Source organism: Dreissena polymorpha, chromosome 1 (genome assembly GCF_020536995.1).
Source record: "Dreissena polymorpha isolate Duluth1 chromosome 1, UMN_Dpol_1.0, whole genome shotgun sequence".
Taxonomy (NCBI): domain Eukaryota; kingdom Metazoa; phylum Mollusca; class Bivalvia; order Myida; family Dreissenidae; genus Dreissena; species Dreissena polymorpha.
Window position 1 is genome coordinate 57,009,556 of NC_068355.1, and position 26,319 is coordinate 57,035,874.

Here is a 26,319-nt window from a genome sequence, read left to right on the forward strand (position 1 = left end):
ATTCTGTGTCAATGCGGCATGTGGGGGTATTCGTCACGTCTGTGCCAAAGCTCTAGTTGTGTTAATTGTCCAAAATTGAATACGCACATCCAAAATTTAAATTTAAAGCACATTTGAAAACAAAGCCAAATCATAGCTCACGTCAGATTAAATACATATTTTGATGAAAGAAAAAGCAAATTTTAACATACTTCTGGTAATGATAATTCTCTCCTCATAGTCTTCTGCACCCTATTTCATGGAACATTTTGATTTTCGCTTGAAAACTTCAAATGTCAAGTCTCTGAGATTGTGTCGCACACTTACAAGTGTATTATCCTTTTCAAAGTAGACTAAACCAAACATATTTTAACCATATATATTACAACACTTTAATAATGTTATGTCTTAATTCCACAATTGTCCTTATAATTTTTTGTCACTAATTTTGTTTTGTTAAAGCACTCGCATTCCAATGAATATATTCATTAAAAGAGAGCCAAGTAAAGACATGAGAGTAAATTTACCACACCTTACCTGGTGTTTGGGCAAACTTGGGTAATTGGATCTCACTCTATCTTTGAATACCATTTAAAATGTCACTGCTGTATTACAGCAGACAACATTTGCTAGCAATTTTAAGTATTTTGGGACAATTTATCCAGCAATAAGCAAAGAATAAAATCTATGTAAAAAATGTAAACCTTATTTCACTCCATTGTAGATTTTCCTTGAAGCCTGTTGGATTAAATTGTAACTTTCTCTGTTCCTTATGGTATGAAAAATAATGCTGTATTTTTGTTGCTAATAATATGCTGTATTGTTTAAGTCATTTTAACTATTGTATGAATTAAACATTACTGTTGGTTTTCAGTGAATAAAGAAATGTTTCCTGCAATAAACAATTTGAAACTGAAATCAGAAGTCTTTTTCTTAAATTATTTATACCGGGTAGTCCCATTTTGAAGTCAAATATTCTGCCTCACTTTTCTACCAAATACAGAAATTCTGCCTTGCTAAAATGCAAAGTGCTTATACAAATCTGTCTTGTGTTATAAGTGTTAAAATTCTGTCTGGTGTTATAACCTTTACAGATAAAATTCTGCTTCAATGTAATTCTGCTTAGATAATCTGTACAGATTTGAAGGTATAATTTCTGGCTGTGTCCTCTTTGTACAGAAAACATGAGTTCTGTCTTGAATCTGGGCAGATTATATACAGACTCTGAACATAATTTGCATAGAATAGTATAGGCTGTAACTGTGATCTACTTTGTTGTCGGTGTCATGAACTGTAATGAAATTATTGTAGGCCCTGACTTTGATGGCATCAAAGTATTACACTTTGCAGGTTTTGTTAATTAATTAATTCATACAAAATTGACATGAGTTAATTTTAATGCTTAAAAAATCATAAAAGTGAATTAAATATCGTCATAGCGAGGTAATAACTAACGGTTTGGAATTCCAATGCATTGGAATTAATAACATCCTGTAATCCTATTCAGTAAACAATTTTGAAATGTCTTGTACTTCTATTAAATAATCTTCAAGTAGTTGTCATAACTTTTAAATTTATTTCTGTACTAGTAAATTTTGCCAATAACTGTTTCTGCCCCTGAGAAACCAGCAAAAAATATCTAAGTTATTTTCCATTGATTTCCATCCAAGAAAATGTATAAGTTATTTTCCATTACGATTTCCATTGAAAAAAATGGCCAACTTTCCATAGTGTTTTCCATATATTCCGTAGAAATGCGTGGAATTGTAGTAGAGAATCCATGCAATTCCACAACAGCTTCAGATGGAAAATTGGCAAGTGGATGGAATTCATCAAATTCTATTGACTTCTTTAGAATTCCATTGAAGTGCTAATGACTATGGCAGATCTACAGACAGCTAGGTTAGGCTTAGGATCATGAAACTTCATAAGTACATTGATCATGACTGGTAAATGACCCCTATTTTGATTTATATGTGTATAATACATTCGTATCTGTATATTTTTACATTTTATCTATACATAAGAAAATTAAATCTTTATATATTAATGCTTTATCTGTATATATTCAAATTATGTATTGTGATTATGCATATATATAATGGTTACATGCACAGTCAGATTGACGTGAAATCACAAGTTTTGTTATTATAAGACAGTGGAGGCGTTCTATAGTTCTTCTTAGAAGTTTAAAGTTAGCAATACTCCCCAATCTCTTGCACGACGGTTACATTACATTCACCTCTGTGTTGGGCTCAGAACCGACTACTGATATGAAAGCGTCTCATCCATGTCATAATCATTCCAAGCGTTCATCATTGAGGTTACAGTATACTAAACAATTTCTTGCACGACGGTTACATTGCATTCACTGCTTAAAAGAAAACCATCTTATACCATGATATCTTATATCAGTCTTAATTCATTATTATAAAATTGATATGTTTTTTTTTATGTTAAGAAACCAACATACATACATACGTCGAAGCAATGCCTAACGTCACTCAATAAAAAATATGTACAATTGTTTACATTTGTGGAGTGCGTGGAATGATTCCATCTGTGTAAATGGGCAATAAAATAGTTCCAAAGAGTTGCATTAAAACTCACAAGTTTTTGCACGATTTATCGTAAATTTAAAAGTCATATTTCTTAATTTAATGCATGCGATCTTAAATATCCTCTCAACTATACATTGAATGCGTTTGTTCGGTTTTACCTATTTGGTAGACAAAATGGCATGCTGAGCCTTACGCAGAGGTGTATATGAGAGCAAGGAATGAACGACAACTCTGCGTGGAGATTTAATACTCCCATGAGCCTATAAACCCATGACAGTATATATAGTAACACTGCTATCATACTGAACTACATTCAAAGATTTATATGGTTTTAGTTCAGTTGGATGTTCCTTACAGCTTGACTGTATTTAATAACATTAAACGTGTGGGTTTTCTGGGATATTAATTGTAAGAAATATACTTAAACATTAATATATCTATTGATTTAATGTAATAAAATCTTATTTGTTGAACTTGTATAATCAAAATGGCGGCTAAATATTATTGTTGTACAATCTGCGAGGAAGACGGGTCTGTAGAAAAAGATGCAGATTTTTACTGTAAAACATGTCTTAAATACTTCTGCAGAAGATGTATAAACTCCCACAGACAGCATGGTTGGTTGTTTTTCAAAAAATCTCCTTATGGAAAGGATAAAATACTGAAGTGGCCACTTTCTAAGAAGATGGAGACTTCTCTTTTAACATGCGCCATACACAAGGGTGAACAATTAACAATGTACTGCAAGAACCACAGTCAGCTGTGCTGCTCTAGATGTGTTGAGCTTAATCACAGGTAGCGTATTATTACTTATTTTATATCAGTGTAAATTATTGCATTGTATTATGCTATTACCATCATCCATTTTAATGTGTTTGGATTATTGTTATAAGTTATATAAGTATTTGCAAGTCATTACATGTGTGCAATTTGTTGCTCAGCTTTCATTTGTTAATGTGCGTTTGTTACAAACTAACTTTCAATTGATCAAGTATATGGATTATAAGACACTGGTCATATTTTAGCAAAAACAATATGTGTAGTGTAAACATTCCTTCCCTGAAATGATTAAATAAGTCTTTCTTTGTTGTTTCAAGGCAAACTGCTCAATGTAATAATCATACTGGATCCTTAGCTGTGACAATCAACAGTCAATAAACAGTAAATTCCTCCTAAATAATTTATTTACTCCCATGCGGCAAAGCGAGCTTTGTTTCAAAAATGCATTGAAACAACCTTCCTGTATAATGTCTGATGTATATGCCTTTACCCTATCTATGAAGGATAGGTCACACTTGATGGCTGAATGTTTGAGCTAGCATTTTTACTTGAGCTAGACCTGCTTATGGTGAGTTTTTCTCAGTCTGATCTCTTTATATTGGTTGGTCGTTGTCTGTCACTCTGTCATCAACAATTAGATAATGAAAACTATAGAAGCGCCACATGTATTGCCCTATATTCATGGAAGTTTGTAAGAACATGAATTGATATTGCCTCAATGATATTTCTGCCAAATTTGAAACTGGTCCATGTGACTGTGTGATAAAATCAAAGCACTGAAGGCACTGAAGATGTTCGCTGTTGTCCTTGATAGGCTTGTGCGCCCTACATAGGCTAATCAGTGTGCACAGGCTCATCTTATTTGACATGCAATAAGACCCGTTTTCCCTGAAAGCAACCATATGTACAGATTTCAATGATGAACACTAGACTGGCCAATGTCGTCTTACAAGCTGGTAAATACACTCACTGCAGTATTAGTGCAGACGCTCCTAAGCATGCGTTGTCTGAAGTGCAGACAGGCAGCGGTAATCGTTCCTAGCATGGTGAGTTACGGTTCTTAGCGTAGCTAAGGCTTCTAAGCACATACTGATTTGCAAAACATGCTCTATAAATTTAGTCGTGAGCTAACGCTCACAGCTAAAAACTAAGAATGTAGGTCACATAGTAAAATTTAAGAAAATGTGTATCAACTCTATAGAAAAAACATTGTTCGCAGACATTTCCAAATGTGCCAGACTGTTGGACAGGACCGAAGTTTTTAAAGACAGGTCCGATTAAAAATGCTATGTAGTCGGTCTGAATGTTCAGTAAATAATTAAAGAGCAAAAGTTTCTTTTTTTCATAGCATTAAAACCTGAAACTAAAAGTGAGCCAAATAATCCGTAGTAACTACGGTGAATCGGTAGAAGTAAACAGGTCTGTAGCCATATAAGAAACAAAATGTGTTTGTGAAACACAATGTCCCCCTATATGATGTTTGACCTTGTAGGATGACCTTGACCTTGTGAAGGATGACCTTGACCTTGACCTTTCACCACTCAAAATGTGCAGCTCCATGAGATACACATGCATGCCAAATATCAAGTTGCTATCTTCAATATTGCAAAAGTACTCATAAAATGAGCGATTTCGGCCACATATATTTGACCTCTGACCTTGAAGGATGACCTTGACCTTTCACCACTCAAAATGTGCAGCTCCATGAGATACACATGCATGCCAAATATCAAGATGCTATATTGAATATTGAAATATTGCAAAAGTGTACATTAAATGAGCGATTTTGACCCATATATTTGACCTTTGACCTTGAAGGATGACCTTGACCTTGACCTTTCACCACTCACATTGACCTGATTTTGTTGTATAATGCAGTGACTACCTTTACCTGATTGTTCAATTATGCAAAAACACATTGACCTGATTGTTGTATTACGAAGTGAACCGATTGACCTGATTGTTGCATTATGCAGCAACCACATTGAACTGAGTGTTGCAATATGCAGTGAACACATTGACCTTATTGTTGCATAATGCAGCAACCACATTGACCTGATTGTTGCATTATGCAGCAACCACATTGACTTGAGTGTTGTATTATGCAGTGAACACATTGACCTGATTGTTGCATTTTGCAGCAACCACATTATAACTGATTGTTGCATTATGCAGCAACCACATTAAACTGAGTGTTGTATTATGCAGTAAACACATTGACCTGATTGTTGCATTATGCAGCAACCACATTGATCTGAGTGTTTTATTATGCAGCAACCACATTGATCTGAGTGTTGTATTATGCAGTGAACACATTGACCTCATTGTTGCAATATACAGCAACCACATTGACCTGAGTGTTGTGTTATGCAGTGAACACATTGACCTGATTGTTGCATTATGTAGCAACCACATTGAACTGAGTGTTGTATTATGCAGCGAACACATTGACCTGATTGTTGTATTATGCAGCAAACATAATTTGACATGATTTAGTTGTATTATGCAGTGAACAACACTGACCTGATTTAGTTGTATTATGCAGAAATCACATCCACCCGATTTAGTTGTATTATGCAGCAAACATTTTCATCTGGTTAAGTTGTTTTATGCAGCGAACACATTGACATGATTTCGTTGTTTTACACAGCGAACAAATCAGCCTTGTTTAGTTGTATTATGCAGTGATTGACCTGACTTAGTGTTATTATGCAGCGAACAAATTGACCTGGTCTAGTTGTATTATGCAGCGAACACATTGACCTAACTAAGTGTTATTATGCAGCGAACAAATTGACCAGATTTAGTTGTATTATGCAGCAAACACATTGACCTGATTTTAGCAAACACATTGACCTGATTTTCAAAACCTCAATTTACATAGATTTATATTAATTCATTATCTACAAGGCTTTGAGTTTGGCAGGTGGGTCTCCTCTGGGCAATCCAGTCCCCCCCCCGACACACACACACCTAAATTGAATAACTTTCAGTAAAACCTAAATACACATAAAGCTGTAAACTGAAGCTTTAATTTAACATTTGTTTCAACTTTCGTGAGTCTAGTAATCAAATTAGGTAGAGTGCTGGCGCACACTCTGGGTCTTCACATAATGCGGCCTCTGGCACGGACGACCTCATAAACATCGAAATACACACACATTATCTATGAGTATAATCATACTTTTTAATACCCCCACTTCAACTTTCGAGGAGTTAAACAATGAGTGATCATCAGCATGTTTCTCAGTATTTAACATTCCTGCCAATCCCTCTTAGATTAATATTTAAGTCTACCTTTAATCTCGATTATCATCACAGGCATCAGTGTTTTATATTTAACTACACATGTATCACTGCTACCACATAGGCTTTTGTATACAATATATAAATGAATCACACTACCACAAAAGTCAATAAGAAGCATCCAAATATTATTTAACATAAATAATGCTTAATTCAGGTGTAAATATATTAGGCTAAAACAGTATAGCAAGACGATATAACAAAATAATTTTTCTCTGCAACACAATTTGTTATTATTTCCTTTTAAAACACAATATAAAGTAGTTTATTTAAGGTCACATACTTCCTCCGAATGTGTCTCAAACAGAGCAAAGTGAGAACATACATATGTTTCTCTCCTACCAGTTTATATTACACAAATTATAATAAGTTTTAACAAAGTAAGCATGAGGAATTTGAGTTGTTATGTTACTGTTTTGTATACAAGACAGAGGGTATTTTAAATATTCTAGTCTGATCGAATTATAGATTGCTCCAACTTCAAGGCATATTCACATTATTCAGGGATTGGTTACAATATTTTACAATTGGAAATGGAAGTGACATATACGAGTTATGCCAGCCCAAGGGAGACCACTCAAAATTAAAAATTGTACCAAACTTCTCTTTTTGTCCAGGAATTATAAGTTAATTCACTTCATGAAATTTAAGAAGTCCTTAATGTCTTTATAAAACTGAACTACATACTGCATATAATTTTAGAAATGAACTAAAGACAAGTACTGTAAAACTACGGATCCATCGATCAAAATGGTCGAAGTTCAGTTTTTAATCGTACTTTTGCTTATTTTCGGTCTTTGCGGGTAATTTATCAATCATAATCATTTTGGCACTTGCGTAGTAAGAAACCTTAAAATTCAAGCCTCCCGGGGAACGAGTGCTGATCGAGCGTGTCGAGTCGTCACCGAAGAACAATTGACTTGCGTATTGGTTTGCAAATTAAGTATACACATCTCTCTCTCTATTGCGGATAATACCGACGATAGTCGATGTATCGGGATTGAGCACGTCTGTTTTTACACACGTCCAAGATGGCGGCAAGCAGACGAGAAATTGCGATTAACGGCGAAAATAATAAATACCGTTCAAACAAACAACGGATATCATATGGTCATTAGGGAATAATGTAATGCGTGTTTCAATTAACGCAAAATACTACGTTTTAGATAAAAATTAAAAAAAAAATATCAGAAATCTGCGCAGTGAATGTGCGTCACGGAAACAAGTGTTGGAAAATTGGATTTCAGTCTATTCACAAAGTTAAATCATTTATAATAAGATGGGTATCGTTCCAAAATGGAAAGAGACAAACATGATTTGATTTATATGTTAGTGGATCTGTGTATTCTCAGATTCATATGCATATTCTGCTTTATTATGTTTGTTACGCTGTACAGTTTAATGAAATAGCATTGCACTGAGGTTGTCAAGTGCAAGATATTGAAGGGTAAACAAATAAAATATATTATTTTAACTCCATTAAATAAATTATTAACACAGCAAGAATACTAAAGGGTGTTTGTCAATATTTGTTTATGTTTTCCCCTTATGATATTTAATTTAAAAAAATACTGAATTAAATTAACAGCTACTCTTAAAGAGCTTATTCGAAATGGTGTATTTAAGAATCTATAGATTATTGCTAGTTTAATATGCATGTGGATGGATATTAACTAAATATTGTCTTCATTGTAAGAAGACATTAAAGCAGCACTTTATAATATAGAAATGCTGTCAAACATGCACTTAAAAACAATTTTAATTGTGCTACTTATAATAATATTTATAATGCTTAATGTTTCCCAATTTCATGGTTTATCACACCATTTTTTCCGATTTCATGGTTAATCGCGCTAATTTTTCCAATCCAAATGGCACAGGCTGTGACAAATAAAAGCAAATAAAATCACTTAGGGTAACAGATTAAATGGTTAGCAAGTAAATTCATCTAATGCTTTATGTACGTTAAACTGACCCAGTCATGGTGTTTTAATGCTCAAAATGATTGAAAAGGTTAAAACTACTGACAACAGCCCAAAACTACTGAGAGATGCCCTACATTCTACTGAGAAGCAATCGGTAGGGTAAATAGATCTGTGGCTATAGTAAAATTTTGTTAACACTCTAGAGGCCACATTTATTTTCCGATCTTCATGAAACTCGGTCAGAAGATTTTTCGAAATGATATCTTGGAAGACTTCAAAAATAGTAACATTTGCACCAAAAAACATGGCTGCCAAGGGGCGGGGATGTTTTTCCTTATATGGCTATATATGGCAATATAAAAATCTTGTTAACACTCCAGAGGCCACATTTATTGTCCAATCTTCATGAAATTTTGTCCGAAGGTTGGTCTAAATGATATCTTGGATGAGTTTGAAAATTGTTAGGTTTGCTTGAAAAACATGGCTTCCAAGGGGCGGGGCATTTTTTTCCTTATATGGCTATATATTGCTATAGTAAAATTTTGTTAACACTCTAGAGGCCACATGTATTCTCTGATCTTCATGAGACTATGTCAGAAGATATATACCAATAATATCTTGGATGAGTTCGAAAATGATGCCGGTTGGTTGAAAAACATCGTCGCCAGGGAGCAGGGCATTTTTCCTTAAAATGCTATTGTAAAACCCTGTTAACACTGTAGAGGCCAAAATTATTTCAGATCTTCTTGAAACTTGGTCAGAATATTGTCCCAATGATATCTTGCATGATTTATAAAATGGTTACAGCTTGAACAACATGGCAACCAAGGGGCGGGGCATTTTTCCTTATATGGCTATAATATGGCTATAGTAAAATTTTGTTAACACTCTAGAGGTCACATGTATTGTTCAATCTTCATGAATCTTGATCATAAGATTTATCCCACTAATATCTTGGACAAGTTTGAAAATGATGCCAGTTGGTTGAAGAACATGGCTGCCAGGGGGCGGGGCATTTTTCTCAATATGGCTATAGTAAAACCTTGTTAACATTCTAGATGCCACATTTAATATCCAATCTTCATGAAACTTGGTCAGAAGATTCATCCCGATAATATCTTTGACGAGTTCAAAATGATGCCGGTTGGTTAAAAACATGGCTGCCAGAGGGCGGGGCATTTTTCCATTATGGCTTTAATAAAACCCTGTATACACTCTAGAGGCCACATTTATTTTCCAATCTTCATGAAACTTGCTCAGAATATTTGTCCTTGTTATATCTTGTTATATCAGGTGAGGGACTTTTTGCCTTTCAGGCCCTCTTGTTTGTATTCACATTCTTCAGTCAGTGTAACGCCTAACTATCAGCATTTGAAAACATTTGTTTTTACTGCCATTTTCATGCCACTATACACTTACTGAATTTTCAATTGAGAAATTGCATTGTTTTTAACTTCTTTTCAGTTTAAATATTTTTCTTTAGAATACTGTATAATTGTTGCGATTTCTGAGATTTATTTTTCAGTGTTGTGTTGTTCATTTTCTATTTATTTCTTTCCAATTATCATTATCAATAATTTTGAGTCAATTATATGATGTTCCGGTTTTATAAATCCTAGTCCTTTATTTTTTTTTTTTAAGTCAACAGGACATTTATCAACAGGACCAAATGTCCTGTTGACTTAAAATACTTCTAGGAATGTCTGGTTTGTTCGATCTTCATTAAACGTTTTTAGAGTATTTTTTAATGATATATCGGATAAAAAATAGTTCAAGCTTAATTGTTGTGATACCTTGCAAACACACTACACGTCACATTAAAAGCTCATATGAGCACTACATTCTCATGGTGAACGTTTGTGATCCTTTGCCTTTTGAACACAAGACAACGGCATTTATCTTGGCAAATCTTCATAAAACTTGGTAAGAATAGTTTGTCCTAATGATATATTAGCAACGGTTCAAGTCTGGTCATGTGAAGTAAAAACTTAAGGTTTCATGAAAAAACAATCTTGTGAATGTTCTAGAGGACACATTAAATGCCCAGTTTTTTGTATGAAACTCTTTGTCAGAACATGTGTTCAAATGATATACATGATACATTTACAACTGGGTACAATGTATACGCATATTATTAGTTAACGACAAATCATTTGTTTTTATGAATCACATTACTCACATATATTGTCAAATCTTCATGAAACTTGGTAATAACATGTGTTCCAATGATATCTGTGGAGTTCGAAACTGGTCATGTTGGATGTAAAACTAGATCAGTAAGTAAAATTGAAGAATAGGTTTATGAACATACTTGACTATAATATTTATTGCACAATGTTTTCATGACACTTGGTAAGATTTGTCCCATTATTCTATCTTAGACTAGATCAAAGCTGGGTCGTGTAGGGTTAAAAACTAAGTCACAATGTCGAACTAAACACAAATCTGATAATACTCTAGAGTCCAACACTTATTGTATAATCCTTGTGAGAGTATTTTGTTCCAATGATATCTCGGCTGTTTTGAAAACTTTTGAAGTCATAACATTTGTCCAAATGATATCAGGGCTGAGTTCAAAACTCAGTCACTACACATGTAGATCATTTGAAAAGAAAATACTATGAACACTCACTAGAAGTTATATCTGGTTCCTCATTATTCTTGGAACTTGCTTAACATTGATTTGAGTGATTTATCCGCAAAATAAGATATTTACGTCAATTGATAAACATGTATTCAATGAGGCGGGGCAGTTTTGCTAATGTTGTTTTAGTAAAATCATTTTTTTAGCTCGGCTGTTTCCAGAGGAAACCCAAGGTATTGTCATAGCCAGCTCGTCGTCTTGTCGTCCGCCGTCCACTTTGTGCTAAAACCTTGACATTGTGTCCAGGTTTTGTACATTGGCTCTAAAATCAAAGTGCTTCAACCTACAACTTTGAAGCTTTGTATGTAACTGCACCTTGTTGAGTTCTACATTGCACACCCATTTTTGGGTCACTAGGTCAAAGGTCAAGGTCACTGTGACCTCGATATCTGTTCTGAATAAAAAGATGATTGTGTTTTGTTTAATAAAAATGACCACCAGAGGCAGTTTTTACCACCAGACCAGTAAGTGCTATTGTAATCACCCTTTGTCAGGCGTCCGGTGTAGTTGGTGTGCGGCATGCAGTGTTAGGTCTCCGATTTGCACCGGTTTGTTACCACTCTAGATGCAACATGTGTAATTTATTATCAATGAAACTTGGTCAGAACGTTTATCTAAACAATACTAAGGCCAAGTATGAATCTGGTTCATGTGCATAAAAAACTCCATCATTGCATACGCCTGAAATCAGTGCCAGAACTTCACGTTGCATGCAGCACAACCATTTATATGAATCCATTACAAATCAAATGGTTGGCTAAGAACGCAGGCTTATTAAATAAAGTAATTCCGATGTTTTTCACATTGCCATTAACCACATAAAAATTGTCTTTTATGCGCTAGTTAAAATTCTTCTGAAAAATGGTTTTACAAAGTAAAATGGAAAAAAGCAACACTTACCGTGTGTTTACATCCATTAACATCAATTTGTGAATCACATAAAGTAATGTAATCCTGCATCCTGATTGTGTGTCAAGGCTGAGTTCAAATGTTTGTGTCATGTGCGTGTAGAAAGTAGATTAGCAGATAAACAATAACAAATCATTTGTGCCACTACAGAGACCAGATTTCATGACTCAATCTGGACAAAACACAGAATGTGTATGTTCACAATATCTAGGCCAAGTCAGAAAGTGGATCACATGCGTCTAGAAACAATGTCACCAGGTCAAATCTTTCACTAAATTCTTACCACTCTAGTGGCAACATTTATGACTCATGGTTAATAAAACTCAGGGACTACCCTAGGCCTTAAAAATAGGGAGAAGTAACTTCTCCTTTTTTCTGAAACAGGGAGAAGTTTGGAAAAGCAGGGAGAAGTTTGTGCGAACTATATCAAAAACAAAACATGTTCATTTCACAACTTTTATTATTTCTATCATTGAACTATGTTTATTTGTTAAAACAATAAATTATCATTAAAATCTTCTTCATCATTATACGTTGAAGTCATTAAGCACATTTTAGTAATTTAAGAAATGTACCAGTAGCACCTTTTTATCGCATATTTATCGTCATTTTATTATCATCATCCCTATGACAGCTTTTGTAACGAAACACAATCTTAGTGCATAGAACATCTAGAATATCAATTCCTGTTTATCCGAATATTATACATGTCAGAAAAATGTACATTTTAGAGTGCTTTACCTGTTTGTTTAATAATCCAAATTTTTCTTGTTGTCATCTGGTTTAACAAACCTTATCAAATGCTTGTTAAATCCAGTTAATGTTTTCTCCATTATTGAATCACCATTACTTGTAATTTGAATAGCCAGCTTTGAATTTACCGCAGGTTAAATGTTACAATATATCCGCCATTTGCAATGTCGAAGGTCATGACGTAGCAATTTTATTCTACTCGGATAATTTCTATCTAATAGGAAAATGTGTGTTCTCAATGTTTATGTGTAATAGTATGACTTGTTAGTATAAAAATGAACTGTGATTCCAGTTTATATTAGATGGGTGTTACTTGTACATGTAATTAATTATCGGTGGATTAACAAAACTCGCTGGACTTTATAGTGGATCTACGTAATTAATAGACCTTTGATAATTGATTTTTATGTCCCCCACTATAGTAGTGGGGGACATATTGTTTTTGCCCTGTCTGTTGCTCTGTTGGTCTGTTGGTTGGTTGGTTTGCGCCAACTTTAACATTTGCAATAACTTTTGCAATATAGAAGATAGGAACTTGATATTTGGCATGCATATGTATCTCATGGAGCTGCACATTTTGAGTGGTGAAAGGTCAAGGTCAAGGTCATCCTTCAAGGTCAAATATATGGGTCAAAATCGCTCATTTAATGTACACTTTTGCAGTATTTCAATATTCAAGATAGCAACTTGATATTTGGCATGCATGTGTATCTCATGGAGCTGCACAATTTGAGTGGTGAAAGGTCAAGGTCAAGGTCAACCCAAAGGTCAGAGGTCAAATATATGTGGCCAAAATCGCTCATTTTATGAGTACTTTTGCAATATTGAAGATAGCAACTTGATATTTGGCATGCATGTGTATCTCATGGAGCTGCACATTTTGAGTGGTGAAAGGTCAAGGTCATCCTTCAAGGTCAGAGGTAAAATATATGTGGCCCAAATCGCAAATTTTATGAATACTTTTGCAATATTGAAGATAGCAACTTGATATTTGGCATGCATGTGTATCTCATGGAGCTGCACATTTTTAGTGGTGAAAGGTCAAGGTCAAGGTCATCCTTCAAGGTCAAATATATGGGTCAAAATTGCTCATGTTATGTCACTTCTGCAATATTGAAGCTTGCAATTTTATATTTGAAATGCATGTGTATCTCATGGAGCTGCACATTTTGAGTGGTGAAGAGTCAAGGTCAAGGCCATCCTACAAGGTCAAACATCATATAGGGGGACATTGTGTTTCACAAACACATCTTGTTTCTTTAATTATTTTTGCCGACTTTCTTTAACTGTGCCGTCTGTCAAAAACCTGCAATTATCGGATGGTCAATCAATTATCACGTAATCATTAGACAACTAACGGCTCGCGCGAATAGGCACTAGTGTGTTGTTATAGCAACCCATATTAAGGGACTGCTTTGTCACGGTCAAATAACGATCCGTGCTTGGGGTTGGGGGTAAATTGTGTAACCGTTAGATAAAAAAAACACAATAATCTAACTAAACGCCTGCGGGCGGTAGCACGCCTTAGCAAAAATAATCGTGTGGCTTGATTTTCGCTTTTCCGGTCGTATATACTAAAAAATTCAGGCGACTTGATCTTCGCTTTTCTGAGCTTGTAGGTGGCAAGTCGCCCGTTGGGTAGTCCCTGAAAACTTGATCATAGTGTTTTAGTTGACAATACAAGTTCAATGTTTGAATTTGGGTCAAATGGAGTCAAATAATAGACCACCAATTGAAGTATTCCACAATGCAAGACCCTCATCGTTCATATGTAATATGTTTGACATCAATTCCAATATGACATGAGGCCTACATTCGTCATATACAAAAGAAAGGCAAGTGTGGGTTATTATGCAACCAATTATGATAGGAACTTAACAAGCATTTTTGCAAAGCTCACATTTTATGGAGTCGTTTGCAGTCGTCATATGTTGAAGTACAAAGCCACGGAAACAGTGCTTTTAATTCACATAACGTTTTATTCTTCGCTTTCTGGCTGTCATGTTTCTTTATAGCTCACCTTAGCACAACGTGCTCATGGTGAGCTTTTGTGATCGCCTTTTGTCCGTCGTCCGTTGTGCGTCGTCAACATTTTGCCTTGTGAACACTCTAGAGGCCACATTTATTGTCCGATCTTCATGAAACTTGGTCAGAACACTTGTCCCGATGACACCTAGACTAAGTTCGAAACTGGGTCAAAAACGAGGTCACTAGGTCAAAAAAAGAAAAACCTTGTGAACACTGTAGAAGTCACATTTGATGCCAAATCTTCACGTTACTTTGTCAAAATGTTTGTCTTAATGATATGTTGGTTGAGTTCAAAAATGGTGTCAGTCCGTTGAAAAACATGGCCGCCAGTGGGCGGGGCAGTATTCCTTATATGGCTCATGTCCTGTAAAATTTTGTAAGGTCCGGCCTGTCGATCAAATATACAGGGCCGATTGTCTGGTAAATAAAAAGAGAACCAATTATTCGGTTTGTATAGGTTTGTTAACAGCTCTGAAAGTTTGCTGAGGTGCAAAAAAAAGCGATAGCGTCTTTATACACATGCTTTTCCGTACTAACGCTCTTTCTGCTGACAGAATTTTCCGAGGGCATTTGATTGGTCCATTTTTATGAATCTTACGCAGGTCAGGACGGTCGAATCCATGACGGCCTAGTCGCTTTTAAAACAATATAAGCATAAACCTGATAAGTAAAATTTAAATGATACAGATATCAATTTATCATTTATGTGGTTGTAAAAGCAATAGTAATGTATAATAATGATCATTGTCATTTGAACCGTTATTATCTTGGCTGTCAAGGTCCATGCGTGAAAAAGGCTGGTTGTCATTTATTGAGGCCATTGTCAGTTCAGGCCGTATTGAACGTATCTTACATATCTTACATGCGCGCTAAGCGTAGCTTAGGTAAACAAGTATCAGCTACTTTGGTTGGAATATTTTCTTACATGTAAGATATTACAAATGCGCGATTCCCGTTTATATTTAACATTATGTTAACATTCTTTGCTTTACAGTTTTTCCCTGATCACTGGGTCATAAGTCGCCCGTTAACATCTTAACGCAGTATGCAGCCACGGCACATTTGCTTATTTTCCTCACTGGTACCCATTTATACACCCGGGGTGGAGAGGAGCAGTTGTGGGATAAATTTCTTGCTCAAGGAAATTCCAGCGGTCAGGGCGGGATTCGAACCCGGGACCTCTAGATCCCTAAGCCAGTGTCCTACCTTTAGACCACTGCTCCCACTTAATATCTTTTTAATCATTTACCCTTTTATATTATAAAAACCTTGATCCCAGCAATGATACCAAGTTATTTTACTATTATATTCTGTCACCAGTAGGTCCTGTAAAAAAGGAGGTCCTGTATTTGTAACCATTTAACAGGACCTACTGTCCTGTAAAAATTTGCCTAGTTTGGATTTGACTGCTGCCAGGGGGTGGGGCATTTTTCCTTATATGGCTATAGTAAAATCTTTTTTACACTCTAGAGTCAACATTTATTTTCCGATCTTCATGAAACTTGCTCAAAAGATTTTTTCCAATGATATCTTGGATGAGTTCAAAAATGATAAAATCTGCTTGAAAAACATGGCTGCCAAGGGGCGGGGCATTTTTCCTTATATGACTATATTTGGCTTTAATAAAATCTTGTTAACACACTAGAGGCCACATTTATTGTCCAATCTTCATGAAACTTGCTCAGAAGATATATCCCAATAATATATTGAAAGAGATGGAAAATGATGCCGGTTGGTTGAAAAACATGGCCACCATGGGGCGGGGCATTTTACCTTATATGGCTATAGTAAAACCTTATTAACACTCTAGAGGCCACATTTATTTTCCTATCTTCACTAAAATTGGTCAGAAAATTTGTCCCAATGATATCTTGTATGAGTTGGAAAATGGTAACCTTTGCTTGAAAACATGGCTGTCAAGAGGCGGGGCATTTTTCTTTATATGGCTTTATATGGCTAAAGTAAAATCTTGTTACCACTCTAGAGGCCACATTTATTGTCCAATCTTCATGAAACTTGGTCAGAAGATTCATCTTAATAATTTATTGGAAGAGTTTAAAAAAATCATGCCCTTTGGTTGAAAAACATGGCCGCCAGGGGGTGGGGCTTTTTTCCTTATATGGCTATAGTAAAACATTCTTAACCCTTTCCCTGATAGATGCGTATATTCCCAAGTCTATTGATTCCCCAATACATGCGTTTATTACCGTCTCTATCGATTACCGCAAACATGCGAATTTTTTCGTCTCTATCCATTACCCGATAATCCTGTACGTTCCCAATGTCCATTTTCAAATGCAAATTCTGATTGATATTGACGACAAAAGTGCTCAAGAACACTAATAAACACAAACATCGGACATTTTTTTTAAGTATTTAATGAATTTCGGCATATGCTTCTATTTAAAGATTTGATGAAATAGGTTTTCAATCGGGACAAGGGTATTCAAACACGCGTTGTGGTGTACGCGCATCATGTACAGTTAATGTTCTGTTACAAATTGTAGCAAAAAATAAATACATGTATATGCCCATGATATTTTTATGTCAAGTCTTTGTTTGGACAAAAAGCGCGCGAAAATAGGCGTGGGTGTATTTATTTATAAACAAAAACTGCGTAGCGCAGACAACAACGTAAAAGCTTCGTATTGAATTTCATTTTAAGTATCGGGGTATCTTGCAAATGATTTTGACATTTCCCTAAATAAAATAAAAGTCAAAGATGCTGTATCATTATCATCTTTTAGTTCGTTAAATATAACAACAATTTATGTACTGTATCTGATTGCACACAAAGTGCCGTGTACAGTTCATATTCTTTTACAACAATGTCATCTATATTTAGTTTTCATCCAACATGTATAAGTCATTTTCTGGAAATTGGGAGAGCTAGACGAGCTGCTGAAGCAGCATCGTCAAAAATACACCTAACAAAAGTATTATCTCAAAAATGAAAAAAATGCAAACATGGTTTGATTTATATGTTTATAATCAGATTCATGCGCATATTTTGCTTAATTCTAATTATCTCTATACAGTTTTACTGTTATTGCATGTCATTAAAATGGACGATATTCAAAGGTAAACATATTAAATATCTTTATAGATTTTAGTTGAATACACCACTAACACTCAAGTTTGTACGGATGTGTTTATATGTGTAAAAATATTCCCCAAACTGAAACTTAACTTTATATATCAAATTGGTGTTTTGCGCTTTTTTGGCCCCTTGACTTAAGCATTTATTCACATGCCATTTGTGAATATACTTTGCCATGACCCTATGCCCTCCTGGGGAAAACACTTTTAATTGAGGGGGTGAAATATACAACTGCCATTGAAATGTGTGCGTCCAGCACACCTGTCTTTTTTTTAAATTTTGACTGGACTTTGACCTGTCTCACCGTAATTATCTAACAAATGCCGGTCCAAATACAATACAGCTTAGTTTTTTAACAAGATGTTCAAAAATCCTATTATTAAATGATACACATATCTATTTGTGTGGCTGTTATTGCAATTGTAATTTATATTTATTTTCGTTGTCAATCGCACAGTCATGACCTTGAATTCTGCAATGAAACCTGATTATTTTACAACTATATTCTGTAGCAGCTGGTAGGTTATGTACAAAGTTTTCTGAACCTACTGTCCTGTACAAAGTTTTGCGAAGACTGTAACGTTATTCACACATAAATTCCTGTCAATTAAATTGCATTACTATTTTAACCACAAAGTATTGTTAAATGGTAAATGCAGTGTGTTTTATTCAGCAAAACATAAAAGAAACATAATAGTATGTTTACCGGTAAAAATGAGTGTGAGGAAAAAATATTGCGGTCATGTTTCAGTCAATATTTTGACGATATAATTGAATTTGTAAGAATTACTAAGTGTGTTCTATTTAAGTATAGGGGTCAGTGTGCCCAGTGTGTCATACAAATCAACCCAAAGCTTTGATACACATGTACAATAATATTAACTGCTTTTTGTACTAAAATTGTGCAACCTTTATCTGTATATCATATGAAAGGGCAAAGTACAAATAGTGTAATCACCCCATGTTCTATAAATGGAAAACCAATTGATAAAGTCTGATACTATTTAAATTATCTTACATTCACTTCACCTTTATAAATGATCTCCTCGTAAAACGACCTGACAGGAATAAACAGGTTAACTGTTAGAACACCCACAGGACATTTTGGGTTAGCGTCCTCATAATCGTAGAAACATAGTAGTTCAGATTGTTGACGTTAAATATTTATCTCAAACTAAGATAACTACAATATGGGATTGACTTGATCAGCTTAGTTACGTATGAAAATTCTTTGTTCTGTGATTTTACAAGCTCTGATTTGATTGTGGTGTATGCGGTCCGTACATGTAAAATTAAGGGCCCGTAAATGTTTTGATAATTTCATTCAAACCCAACAAACAAACAATTGTCAGCTCAATTGGAGCAGTTGATCATCTATTGTAGAAAAATAGTATATGATGCAAACTGATGATTGCTAAACCTTGGCTGACAAGAAATTCACCGCTTGGACCGACAGGCTTACATTTTTCTAAAAACTGAGAAATGGCATCCGACATAGACATTTAAGGGGTCGAGAAAATAACATATAAATAAGTCATTTTCTGGGGTCCTATAACATCTGACATGACCTAAACTGACATGATGCTACATTAATACTGAGTTTACTCTATAAAAGACAGAATATGGCCAAAAGATAAATATTTTGAGTTAAAACACATACAGGATTTTAAATGGTGTTTTTACAAACGATTATGACATCATCTTTCCAACCATGCTTACTTATATATTAGAAAGTTTGGTCATGCCGTTAATTGAAATAAAACTGTACAGTCTCTTTATAGAAAGACATCATTTATTTGAATATTTGTAACCTTTATGTTTTCTCAGGGAGTTTTCTCATATTGTGTCGTGTTTATAAAAATCAAGAGTGTATACATGCAATTATTATTGATATTGTATAAATACATCATTGGGTGTATTTAAAATCTACACTTTGTATATTTAAACGTACTTGATCAATAAACAAAATGAGTATGTTTTGAGTAGTTTGTTGTCACATGGGTATCAGGTTGTTTAGCTCTCAACAAGTTTCGCCCCAGGTCGTTATGCTTTTGGTAATTTTGCCACCATAACATAATATTTAGTAATTCTAATGGTGAATTTTTATTATAATAATACTGAAATACCTCAAGCTCGCCTTGATAAATCCCATTTCAGCAATACTACGGCCAAGCAAGATAAAAGTTAAAGTAACATTAATACTCAAAATCAACGAATATATCGCAACATATTTCATAAAATTAAGTTAACACATATGGTAATATATATGTAATGAGATACATCATAGTCGCTTTTATTTTTTGTGCAACAATTTAATCCATGTAAATTTGTAGCTACGATATCCAAACATTTACGAGCAAACGCGAGGGGACCCATTCCCAATGGAATAAATATACAAATTATGTTTTCCCAAATTGGACCTAAACAATTGTTATTGAAGGTTTCGAAAAAATATTATTTTTTAAATAAATTACATGTTGTTCATCTCCATAACCAGTTATATGAGTTGAAACTTAGTAAATATAATATTGAAATCACTTGTGTTATCCATTATGAAGTACTTGTAAGAATACAATCAACAATATTGAAATCACTTGTATTATCCATTATGAAGTACTTGTAAGAATACATTCAACAATATTGATCACTTGTGGTATCCATTATGAATTACTTGTTAGAATACAATCAACAATATTGAAATCACTTGTATTATCCATTATGAAGTACTTGTAAAAATACAATCAACAATATTGATTTCCAAATTTTAGTCAAAAGAAAGCAGTATTTGCCAACCCAAATGCAAAGGCCCGATTCTCAGAATGGTAAAAAAACACTGCCAGGTGCATCACATTTAACTGCCAGACAAATGTTCAAAGTTTATATTGGCATTCTTTTAGCAGGCTTTAATGATAGTAAGGAAAAGGTGGACAATATTAATGCCCGCGGATCGAATGATCGGGGGAATATTGGTTTTGGCCTGTCTGCCTGTCATTATGTCCCAAAACTTTAACCTTAATGATAAAATGAAAACTCTTGGGTCTATGTTCTGTAAACTTCTCATGTGCATGCATCTCATTGAGATCTAAAATCAAACATGGTTTGAGGTAACTAGGTCAAAGTTCAAGGTCACTGTGACCTTAACATTCAAAATATAACATTGTTTCTAAAATAGCTGCCGTGCGGCTTCAAAGCGCAGCAGGGGGTATTGTGTTTTCTGAAAGACAGCTCTTGTTTTATCGGGCTTTTATGATAATATGGGATAATAAGGGAATTATATTTGTGTTGATAAGCATGATTATACAGTGACAAATATAACATTATTTCATAACACTGTCATGCTTAAATTTTACTGGTCATTAATTGTTTATCAATGCTGTGCTTAGAATGATGTAGATATCAACAGTTGGTATTTCTTATCTTCAGGACAACTGTTTTTTTTTTGTTTTCTATTAATCAAGAGATTCTTTTATGAAAGTATATTTTTCAAATGAAATCAAGAGCATTCAAAAGCAGTCTTGAAAAAGCATAATACATGAAAGTGACTTCTGCGTTAAAAGCAATTATTAGATACTCATTACATGTTATTGTTTCTTCGCGCCTTTACTCTTATGCTGAGCAACTGACCATTAAATGTAAGCATAAAAGTCTTGCAGAGTCAGATTATATATATCTATAATCCAATATTTTTTAATTTATGAAGGAAATAAATGCATACAATTATACAGGTACTTAATGATAAATTCTCAACATGTGGTGTGTTTTGCAATTAAAAATGTAAAATGGATAGTTGCACTAATATTAGAAAATGAGCTCCTTAATGGCGTACACTTGAAGGCAGGTCAGAAATGCCTCATTCCATGACAGCAGAAGTGGATGGAAACTTATGGCTCAGACCATGACTGCCAAAATTACCATTCCCTTTATCATTCATTGTTATTTTTAGGTTGATACTGATTGTGACATGATTTAAAAAATATATGGTTTTACATATGTAATGTTCATAACACACATAACTATTTCAGGGATTTCCCAAGCACGCTGCTTTATATTAAACCCTGCATTATAGTAATGTGTTTAATACAGCTTTAATGGGGATTTTAATAGATTTGAAGAGAGGATTCATATCATATTAAAAACAATTCTTATCTTGTACATGATAGGAATAACTGTATATTCTAAGAAACATGCAAAGCCTCTGTCTATTGAGTTTTCTTTGTCTTCTTAGATGGTCTGCTGAACCTCATATTAAGTCCAGAATTAATCACTTCTACATGCATGTAAATACACATAAGCAATAACATCAAAATTATAGAATTTATCAAATTTGAAATTCAATTACATACAATTTAAATTCAGTTTAATTGCAATTTAATTACACACTGATGAAATATGCACAGGAGCAAAATAGCAAAATCTGTCTGGGGATAAAATAAAGTAACTACATATATCAAGTGTACACAATTTGAGAAAGTTGCATCACAGATTACAAGTTCCATATCATTGCAATGAATCTTAAACCTTTCATGTCAGGGTTAATAGTAGTCTGATTAAACAGTTTGAATTTATATGCAAATACTAATATACACAAAATATTTAATTATATTTTCTATTTAACCATACCTTTTATCTAACCCTTTCCCACTTAAAGAGATGTGAACATTGCTATTTGAAAAAAGCATAAAACCAGAACAGCCAGTAACTTGCAGATTGTTCAGGGTTTATGCTGTTTGCTGCTTATCAGTAACTAAGGGTTGGAAATGAAGCTTTTAAACTTGGATCTAGTAAGAAAGGCATTTAATTAGATTTAACATTTCTAAGGGACAACAAATGCATTGAAATACGTATCTAAGTGGTAAAGGGTTAACATTGTTTTTATTGGAAATTATATACTTATAAGTAGTGGTATTAATTACAATATAAGGTAATTCATTACAAAATGGAGTCAATAAGATTGCATTAATATATTTAGCCCAATGTCTTGTCAAATGGTTAATGCAGTGTGTTTAAGTCAGAAATAACATGAAATTAACATAGTATTAAGCTAAAACATTAACATAAATACAACATATTTGTAGCCATTGTTCAGTTTATATTGGTACAATATAACTTTAATTGTAAAAACCACTTGTCATGACTAGTTATATTTTATTCCTGGTGTCATTGTGTCAAATGTGAAATGCAATCAATCCAAAGATTGAAATTACAGGCACAATAATATTAAATGATTCCTTGACAAATATTTTGCAACCTGTATCTGTATTCATGCATAACGACAAAGTACAAATGGTTCAAGAATACCATGTTCTAAAAATGGCAAAATCAACAGATAACGTGAGATGCTAGTTAAATTATCTTACCTTCACTTCACTTAATGATATGCATTATCTCGTGTTGTTAAATCAAGTAACATGAATACATGTAGACAGGTAAAATATTAGAACATTGATAGTACAGTAAGGGTTATCGTCATCTTTGATCAGATTGTTGACTTTAAACATTTGTCTTAAATTAAGTTAAATATATGATTGAATCAGCTAAGTTACATTTAAAACACTCTTCATACAGTATTATGATTTTTACATACTCTGCAATTTAAATGTGCAGTGTATGTCACCAGTACTACTACATGAATAATACAGCAATCAGAGCAATGTGTTGGCTGCATATTACAACAATCAGGTCAATGTGTTGGCTGCATAATACAACAATCAGGTCAATGTGTTGGCTGCATATTACAACAATCAGGTCAATGTGTTGGCTGCATATTACAACAATCAGGTCAATGTGTTGGCTGCATATTACAACAATCAGGTCAATGTGTTGGCTGCATAATACAACAATCAGGTCAATGTGTTTGCTGCATAGTAAAACATTCAGGTCAATGTGTTTGCTGCATAATACAACAATCAGGACAATGTGTTGGCTGCATCATACAGCAATCAGATCAATGTGTTGGCTGCATAGTAAAACATTCAGGTCAATGTGTTTGCTGCATAATATAACAATCAGGACAATGTGTTCTTTTCATTATACAACTATTCACCCCACCACCCCAATCACTTCCACCCACTTACACCACCCACCACCACCGCCATCACCCACCACCACCACCAGCCAGCACTAACCACCACCCACCACCCTAACCACCACCCACCACCACCACCTACCATCACCACCACCACTGTCATCACCAACCATTAACAGCACCACCAACACCACCCACCACTAACCACCACCCACCACCACCACCACCTACCACCACCACCACTGCCACTCACGACTACCACCACCACCACCACCACCCAACACATCCGCCATCACCCACCACCAACACCCACCACTAACCACCACCCGCCACCTCCACCACCCACCATCACCACCACCATCGCCATCACCAACCACCAACCCCACCACCAACACCACCTACCACTAACCACCATCCACCATCACCATCACCACTTCCATCACCAACCATTAACACCAACACCAGCCACCACTAACCATCACCCACCACCAACACCACACACCACCACTCACCACCACTGCCACTCACCGCTACCACCACCACCACCAACAACCATAACCACCATCACCCACAACCACCACCTACCACTTACCACCACCCACCACCACCAACCATCACCACCACCACCGCCATCACCAACCACCACCACCACTAACCAACATCTACCACCACCACAACTGCCACTCACCAGTACAACCACCACCACAACACACCACAACCGCCCATCACCCTACACCACCCACCACTTACCACCAACCACCACCACCCACCATCCCCACCACCACCGCCATCACTAACCACCACCACTAACCAACACCCACCACCACCACCACCACCGACCACTACTGCCACTCACCGCTACCACCACCACAGCCACCCACCATCACATCTGCCACCCACCACCTACCAACTTACACCCACCACCAACCATCACCACCACCCACCACCACCAACCACCACTGCCACCCACCACCAACACACACCACCTGCACCCACCACCACCTGCACCCACCACCACCACAACCACCCACCACCGCTGCCACACACAGCCACCACTGCCACCCATCACCACCCACCACCACCACCCACCGCCACCACCACAACCCATTACCACCACCAACACCCACCACCACCAACACCCACCACCAACACTACACCTGACCACAACTACCATCACCATATTTGACATTGCTTCTGTCTGGTCCAAAATAAGACTAAAGGTGAAATAAGTTCATCGAGGGAGTATATAGAAATCATTCTTGTTGATAATTAGTTTCGTTTGAAGTTATACCACTTTGTTTTTAATCCCTGAGGTAAACATTGGCACCCCACTGAGGTTCACTTGCTTGTCTTACATGTATAAGTTTATAATAGAACAAACACTTAAACAATTATTCTTTGAAACTCTAAGGCAGAGGATTATGGCTTTTGGCCTGTATCATTGTATTGTGTACCAAGTTTCTTCAAAAATCTTCCCTAAAGTAAAGACTGGCCATGCCCAAGGGTGAATAAATGTATATAGACTTACATATTTAAAAAAAAATTGGTACTTTTCACTCAAACATTAAGTCTTGGAGTATATATTTGTTGTTGAACATCGTATAGTGGTCCTCGAACAACTTTATTAAAATCATGCGTCTGGGGTTAAAATGATCCCTTCCCTCGGGGCAACCTGTTTTACTATGTGTATGTAGTGAAAACTTTGAAAATATTATTTTCTGAAAAATTAAAGCCCTGTGGCTTGTTGTTTGGCATGTAACGTCTTATAGTAGGCCTCTGCTACAGCTGTTGAAATCATGCCCATTGGGTCAACACTTACCACGCTACAGAGATCAAAACATATTTAAAACAAGGGCTGTTTGTAAAACATGCATGCCCCCCATATGGGCTGTCCATTGTAGTGGCAGCCATTGTGTGAGCACGATTTTTGTCACTGTGACCTTGACCTTTGACCTAGTGACCTGAAAATCAATAGGGGTCATCTGCGAGTCACGATCAATGTACCTATGAAGTGTCATGATCCTAGGCAAAAGCGTTCTTGAGTTATCATCCGAAAATCATTTTACTATTTCAGGTCACCGTGACCTTGACCTTTGACCTTGTGACCTCAAAATCAATAGGGGTCATCTGCAAGTCATGATCAATCTACCTATGAAGTTTCATAATCCTAGGCAAAAGCGTTCTTGAGTTATCATCCGAAAACCATTTTACTATTTCAGGTCACCGTGACCTTGACCTTTGACCTAGTGACCTCAAAAACAATAGGGGTCATCTGCGAGTCATGATCAATCTACCTATGAAGTTTCATG

General features: G+C 35.4%; 1 protein-coding gene and 1 long non-coding RNA gene across 4 annotated transcripts in view; both read left to right on the forward strand.

The window, feature by feature from the left end:
• Positions 1-14,108, forward strand: part of LOC127881753 (uncharacterized) — a 102,248-nt gene extending 88,140 nt beyond the window's left edge. Inside the window, exon 3 of the long non-coding RNA XR_008050248.1 lies at positions 13,625-14,108. This is a non-coding gene — a long non-coding RNA (uncharacterized LOC127881753). The remainder of the gene's footprint in view (positions 1-13,624) is intronic.
• Positions 1-26,319, forward strand: part of LOC127881603 (uncharacterized) — a 638,632-nt gene that overhangs the window by 427,861 nt on the left and 184,452 nt on the right. The window lies entirely within an intron of this gene.